General features: G+C 37.8%; 1 protein-coding gene across 7 annotated transcripts in view; it reads right to left on the reverse strand.

Annotated features, from left to right (window-relative positions):
• The window catches only part of PAK1 (p21 (RAC1) activated kinase 1), a 269,840-nt gene that overhangs the window by 259,473 nt on the left and 2,712 nt on the right, over positions 1–7,655 (reverse strand). For 4 of the 7 annotated variants that reach the window (XM_063728215.1, XM_054526060.2, XM_054526055.2 and 1 more), the window contains exon 2: positions 5,457–5,554. The gene's annotated coding sequence lies outside the window, so the exon portion shown is untranslated. Of the gene's footprint in view, positions 1–5,456; positions 5,555–5,774; positions 5,840–7,655 lie in introns of all 7 variants that reach the window. The other 3 variants (XM_054526056.2, XM_063728214.1, XM_054526054.2) reach the window with 1 other exon arrangement.

The raw sequence follows: 7,655 nt of genomic DNA on the forward strand, positions 1-7,655 counted from the left end.
TCCTGTGGTGTTAGGCAGTCTAGTCCACAGGCAGTAAGAGGTTTCCTTTGGGAAGATAGTTACCATTTTTATTTCAAAGCTAAACTATAAACTAAGTTCCTAGCAAAGTTAGTTCGGCCCATACCCAGGAATGAACAAGGACAGCTTGGAGTTTAGAAGCAAGATGGAGTCACTTAGGGCAAATCTTTTTCACTGTCTCAGTTATAATTTTGCAATGGCGGTTTCATAACTTTAAATGATGACTATCGCAGTTTTCATAAATAATCTAGGTAAATGATTAAAATAAAATAATTAGATAAATGTATAGGATAAATACTTATAGATAAACTAGTCATAATTTAGAATCTAAAGTTATATTAAATTAAATTATAGATATTTCATTATTTTGGTATTTTCCAATAATAATATATTGTAGGAAAACATTCTTTCTAAAAAAAAGTGTCCCTTTTAAAAAGGTGAACAATTTTTGTCTAATTCAAAGCTTATTTAAAGGTCATGTATAAAACAAGGTAAAAGGACCCAGGAAATAAGAGACGTATAAACAAAATTATAGAAAGAAAGAGGTATTTTTTGGTAAGAAAGCTTAAAGAGAAATAATTTTTTAATTTTTTTTTTTTTTTTTTTTTGAGATGAAGTCTCGCTCTGTCTCCCAGGCTAGAGTGAAGTGGTGCAATCTTGGCTCGCTGCAACCTTCTTCCTGCAGGGTTCAAGTGATTCTCCTGCCTCAGCCTCCTGAGTAGCTGGGACTATAGGCACCTGCCACCACGCCCAGCTAATTTTTGTATTTAAAGTAGAGATGGGGTTTTGCCATGTTGGCCAGGCTGGTCTCGAACTCCTGACCTGAGGTGATCTACTAGCCTCAACCTCCCAAAGTGCTGGGATTACAGGCATGAGCCACTATGCCCAAATGAGAAATAATTTTATATGAAAAATAATCTTGTATGGTAAATTTAGACCAAGAATAAAATGACTGGTTGTATAGGAAAGAAAGATGTTCAGAACAAACCAAAAAGTCCAAGCATGTCATGAATGGTCTGTGTAAGTCATAATAAAAGGATTTACCTAAAAAAACCAAAAACTTTTATATGATCAAGTCGTCTATAATTAAAGGAAAATTATAATGGGTTTTTCTAGACATTGGGTGTGATGTAATGAAACACACACACTAAAGAATTCATTACAACAATAAAATTTCCTTAAGGGATTGATTACCTCTTAATAAATTATAAAGATTTTAATTTTTTTAACCCAAGGTTCAACTTTTATTGCATCACGCTGTTTTCAGTTTTCTTTCCCCTTTTAAAAGGTGCAAAATTATAATACTCTCCTTCAACTCATTTTCAGCTCATATACGTTTTTTTTTCCCTCAAGTTCTGTTTGTTGTGGCCTGATGCTAACAATATTTTCTTAAAGATCTAAAGGAAATCTTTTCTTCCAACATAATTTTCTGTACACTGCAGAAGATCTTTTCTTTTGCCTTTTGGTAACTAGCCTAACAAATTTTACGTTTTATCAAAATAATTCCTATGCTATTACTATTAAGTTTTGGTTTGCTTAGGAAAAAACTGAGATTAAAATTTTTTAATTAAGATTATTACATCCATAAATTAACCATTAATGTCAAAGGCACATTGATGCAAGACCAGAATATGTGCCACTGTGTCAGATTAACAAGGTTTTCTTGAAGCATTAACTCCTTAGTAAAGGTTATAAAAGGCTTGTTGAAGTTATATCTTACAATCAAGATTAAAATGTTATAGAGTGTTTATACAATTTTGAAAAACAAATTTAACTGGCTTCATGCTGTTCTTTTTTTATTTTTTGAGACAAAGTCTGTCACCCAGGCTGGAGCACAGTGGTGTGATCTTAGCTCACTGCAACCTTTGCCTCCTGGGTTTAAGTGATTCTCCTGCCACAGCCTCCCGAGTAGCTGGGATTACAGGAACCCACCACCATGTGTGGCTAATTTTGTTTCTTTGTTTTGTTATTTTGAGACAGAGTCTGGCTCTGTCGCCAGGCTGGAGTGCAATGGCGCGATCTTGGCTCACTGCAACCTCCGCCTCCCAGGTTCAAGTGATTCTCCTGCCTCAGCCTCCCAAGTAGCTGGGACTACAGGCACATGCCAACAGGCCCGGCTAATTTTTTGTATTTTTTAGTAGAGACAGGGTTTCACCATGTTAGCCAGGATGGTCTCGACCTGACCTTGTGATCCACCCACCTCAGCCTCCCAAAGTGCTGGGATTAAATTTTTTGTATTTTTAGTAGAGATGGGGTTTCAGTATATTGGTCAGGCTGGTCTCGAACTCCTGACCTCCAGTAATCCACACCCCCTTGGCCTCCCAAAGTGCTGGGATTACAGTTATGAGCCACTGCACCCAGCCTGTGCTGTTTTTGTCAGGGCTTATTGTTTGGAAAACTACATATCCTCTCTCAAAGAATGAAGATTTTCACCTTTTCTTTGAAATCCCTGAATTATCACTTTGGTTAAATGAATAAATTACTGAACAATGACCTGTGATCCTATTTTGTGATATCAAGTGTTTTAAACCTTTGATATTTGACAAACTTTCCAAAATCAAATTATAAATTATGTCTTTTTCTGATTTAATTAATCCTTTAAGGTATTAATAATAGGTCCCCTGAAGTCCAAAAATGACATATTTGGCTTATCTGGTATAAAAATTCTACAGGAATCATTGTCACATATAAAATAGCGTTTGGTTTTCTTTGGGCTACATTTATATAAATATGTTATTGGTATGTGTTCCAAAATTATGGGAACTCCTATAATTATAACTTAGTGTACATAGTGAGAGACATCTAGTGATATAACTTAGTGTACCTTATCAGTAATAATTATAATTCCTATGTTAAATTATTGTGTGCCACAGAGGTAACAAATGTCCTTGTCAATTGTGTCTTTGACTATGGCTGCTCTAAAACTGTTTGTCATCCACAGACAATTGTTGTTTTGGCCCTCTTTAGAAGGTGGTTTTATAATCAGCTATAGAACTCTAACAGGTGTTCTTAAATGCGGGTTTCTGATAACTTTGGAAATTGTGACATTAGAATAGAGGAAAAAAGAAACTTTCAGGACTCTCATGGAGAGCTGAAATGTTCATGAATATCAAGCAGAACAGGAGTTAATTGCATAAACTGAACTGATAGAAGACTAAAGTAATCTTTTTGACTTTTGCTTTAAATGTTGCTGATTCTTTGTTTTTTTTCAGAGTCAAGGAAACTTTTCTTTTGAGCTATTGACAGCTTTTAACAATTTAGTACACTCCTATGACTATAATTTGGAGCATATTTGTTTCTCTCTACCTGATTTCTCCAGAACTTGGGAATTATTTTTGAGTATGCTTAACTGATGGCAATACCGTAATTTGCATAAGTATAGTAAGAATCTGTTTTCATTTTGCAACAGGACACAAATGGAGAAACTGGTTTTACCAAGGCTCTGACTGGAATGGTATGCTTTCCTTTAAGGAATCAAACTTGACTTACGGAGCCAATAAAGCCCCTTGGGGAAACTGGCCTCATACCTTCCTTGTACAGGGTTCCTGACCTGTGGTAAGTAAAGAATGTCACTTTCTGACAGGGCCAGAAGCCCCAAGTTTACTTTGGAACCTCAAGAGCAGAGGATCATCCAACTTATAGGTATTTAATGGCACAAATCCATGGCTGGGCTTGGCTTTAAATAAAGGTCTTAGCCGGGTGCAGTAACTCACGCTTGTAATCCCAGCACTTTGGGAGGCTGAGGCAGGTGGATTATTTGAGGCCAGGAGTTCGAGACCAGCCTGGCCAACATGGTGAAATCCTGACTCTACTAAAAACACAAAAACTAGCCAGGCGTTGTGGCGTGCACCTATAATCCCAGCTACTTGGGAGGCTGAGGCAGGAGAATAGCTTGAACCTGGAAGGCAGAAGTTGCAGTGACCCAAGATCGTGCCACTGCACTCTAGCTTGGGGGACAGAGTGAGACTCCATCTCAAAAAAGAAATTATAAAAAATTTAAAAAGATCTTATCTGAGATTTCTTCTATAGAACAAAGTTCCATCAAAGCCAATTTAAAAGTGTATTTGAAAAATAATTATTCTTGCTGCATTCTATACAAATAATTAGGCCAAGTATAATAAAGCACATCAGTCCTACCATGACTTTAGTAAAAATGGGAAACTGGAGAAAGAAAAATTAGGTTTTGAAAACTGTAGTATACCTGTTGTTAGATTCTAGACTTGCCTAATGCTTTTCAGTTTTCATTATTTTTGTACCATTTGGACAGAATTCTAATTTTTTTTTAGCTACACATCTTCAAAATGAGGTTTTCAATTTTTCTTCTTTTTTTCCTCATTTTTTCTAGTTTGAAGTCATGGAAAACTAAGCTGTGCTTTCTTTTTGTTATTTTTGAGACAGAGTCATGCTCTGTCACCCAGGCTGGAGTGCAGTAGCATGATCCCAGCTCACTGCAACCTTTGCCTACTGGGTTAAAGCAATTTTCCTGTCTCAGCCTCCTGAGTAGGTGGAATTACAGGCACTCGCCACCACGCCCAGCTAATTTTTGTATTTTAGTAGAGACCGAGTTTCACCATGTTGGCCAGGCTGGTCTCAAACTCCTGGCCTCAAGTGATCCACCCACCTCGGCCTCCCCAAATGCTGGGATTATAGGGGTGAGCCACCATGTCCGGACTAAGTTGTGCTTTCTTTTTTATTTATTTATTTTTATTTTTTTCAGATAGAGTCTTGCTCTGTCACACAGACTGGAGTGCAGTGGGGCAATCTCAGCTCACTGCAACCTCCGCCTCCTAGATTGAAGCAATTCTCCTGCCTCAGCCTCCTGAGTAGCTGGGATTACAGGTGCGCACCACCATGCCTGGCTAGCTGTGCTTTCTTAAAGCCCTGCAAACTGAAGCCAGACAACTTAAACTTCAGAAGAAAATAACAGCAACCTATTTACATACATAAGCCACTTTCATACTTGCCTACTGATGTATGGACTTCAGAGTAATCCAGCCTATAACGATTTTCCAGGATTGTTCTTTTGTTTGTTGTTTTTCTCCCTTGCTCCCCATTTTCTTTTCATAGGACATGAGACTTCACAACCTTCTAAAAATGAACTTTCCTAATAACTCAGGACCTACTTGTCTAGGAATAAACCATCCTAGCCATGACAGATCAGATGAAACCTGAGACCACAAACTCATTTTCTTCTAAAATGCTTTTTCCAAAAGATTTTTAAAAAGAAAAGTGGGAAATGTGAAAGGAAAATATCTTATGCCCCCAAAAATCAATAAGCCAAAGGGAAAAGTCAAGCTGGAAACTGCTTAGGGCAAATCTGCCTCCCATTCTATTCAAAGTCACCCCTCTGCTCACTGAGATAAAAACATATCTAACCGCCTCTTTTGAGGAGGCTAATCAGAAACTTAAAACAATGCAACCATTTTTCTCTTACATACCTATGAACTGGAAGCCCCCTTCCTGCTTCATGATGTCATGCCTTTCCAGACTGAACCAATGTTCTTCTTACATATATTGATTGATGTCTCATGACTTCCTAAAATGTATAAAACCAAATTGTGCTGTGACTACCTCGGGTAAATGTCATCAGGACCTTCTGAGGCTGTGTCATAGGCATGCATCCTCAACCTTGGCAAAATAAACTTTCTAAATTAACTGAGACATGTCTCAGATTTTTGGAGTACACATCTGATAAAACACAATGAGAAAAATATGGCATCACTTCTGTGATATTCCTGCTAAAGATGCATACATACCCTGTAAGGCTGCATTGAGCCACGATCACGCCCCTGCACTCCAGCCTGGGCAACACCGTGAGACTCTGTCTCAAAAAAAAAAAAAAAAAAGACACTTAACCTGAAACTAGTATCTAGGAAACATTAGGCAAACCCAAATTCAAGATTTTACAGAATAACTGATCTGTAACCTCAAAATTGTCCAGGTGATGAAAGTCAAGGAAGAGCTGAGGAACTTTTCTTGATTGAAGGAAACTCATGAGACATGACACTAAATGCAATGTGCAATTCTGAATTGGATCCTTTTGCTAAGAAGTACAATGTTGGGACAATTGGCAAACTTGAATGGGATCTGAGGAGTAGATGGTAGTAACAATGTTAATTTCCTGATTTTGATAGTCTTATGGCTATGTAGGACACAGTTGTTTAAGAAAACACACCCTAAAATGTTCTGAGTAATTGGGCATAATATTAACAATTAATTTTCAAATGGTTCAGGAAAAAAAATTTTTTTTGTACTATACTTCCAACTTTTCTGAAAGCCTGAGATTATTTCAAAATAAAATATTTTTAAAATGCAATTACTTAAATTCTTCCCATGTTTCTTCCCACGTAAATGTCAAGCCAAAGGACATGGCTTCAGAAGCTCTTTTTTTTGAGATGGAGTCTCACCATGTTGCCCAGGCTGGAGTTTAGTGGCACAATCTTGGCTCGCTGCAACCTCCACCTCCCGGGTTCAAGCGATTCTCTTGCCTCAGCCTCCTGAGTAGCTGGGACTACAGGTATGTGCCAACACGCCTGGCTAATTTTTGTATTTTTAGTAGAGACGGGGTTTCGCCATGTTGTCCAGGCTGGTCTCGAATTCCTGACCTCAGGTGATCCACCCACCTCGGCCTCCCCAAGTGCTGGGATTACAGGCATGAGCCACCGCGCCTGGCGCAGAAGCTCTTAAATGCTTTATCCCCTCACAGATGTTAATGAAATGCAATTCTGAATTTTGGCGGGGTTTTTTTTTTCTTCATTTCTGTTTGTCTTGTCTGAAGCTTCAGTGCAAAATCCATGATTATTGAACTATCATCTATTTTACCTCCATTTTTATATATTAAACCTTATTAAGCACTACTATGTGCTGGGCCATGTACTAAATCTTTTTCAGGCATTATTTCTTTTAACCTTGATCTCTTGCTACCTCCCCTTCATACTCTAGCCTAGAGCACGGGGACTCTTCTAGGCTTTCTCTGTTTGCAAAATGCAGTGCCTCTGTCTCTCTTCTTTCTCCCTCTTCTCTTCACCCCTTAACTCCTATTTATTCTTCAGGTTTCAGCTAGGATGACACTTCCTCCAAGAAGCCTTTCCTTAACTCTGAGTGGGGGCCCCTCCCTGTGCCCAGGCCTGTCTTCTTTTACCATTGTACTTTTACACTATATTTTAATTTTGTTTTCTCTTCTGTTCCCTCTTCTACGCTATTCAAGAGCGAGGACTGTTTTTACTGCTGTTTTACCAAAGCTAACAGAGGTCTTCGTCCATGATGTCACTCTCAAGAGATTTTAATTAGTGATTTCTTGCTTCTGAAAATAGGAAGGTTGATTTGATATAAAATATCCAGTCAGTAGTAATTAATTACATTAATTTTGCCCTTGTTCTTTAATTAAAACAATGTCCAAAGTCCTTTTAATGACAATATGTATTACAACGATACTAAAATTTCTTACCAAAGTCCAAAACACTGGTTTTCTACATGACTCTTCCGGGTAAAAGTGAATTATCAGCAGAGCAGTAAATAAAATACATTCACATTAATCCTCAAGTGACTTCTAGTCTAGTGGAGCACTGAAAGGGTTACATTCATAGGACTGATTTAAAGGCAACTTCTTTAAACAGCAGTGACTTAAAAATAATTCT

Source organism: Pongo abelii, chromosome 9 (genome assembly GCF_028885655.2).
Source record: "Pongo abelii isolate AG06213 chromosome 9, NHGRI_mPonAbe1-v2.0_pri, whole genome shotgun sequence".
Classification (NCBI taxonomy): domain Eukaryota; kingdom Metazoa; phylum Chordata; class Mammalia; order Primates; family Hominidae; genus Pongo; species Pongo abelii.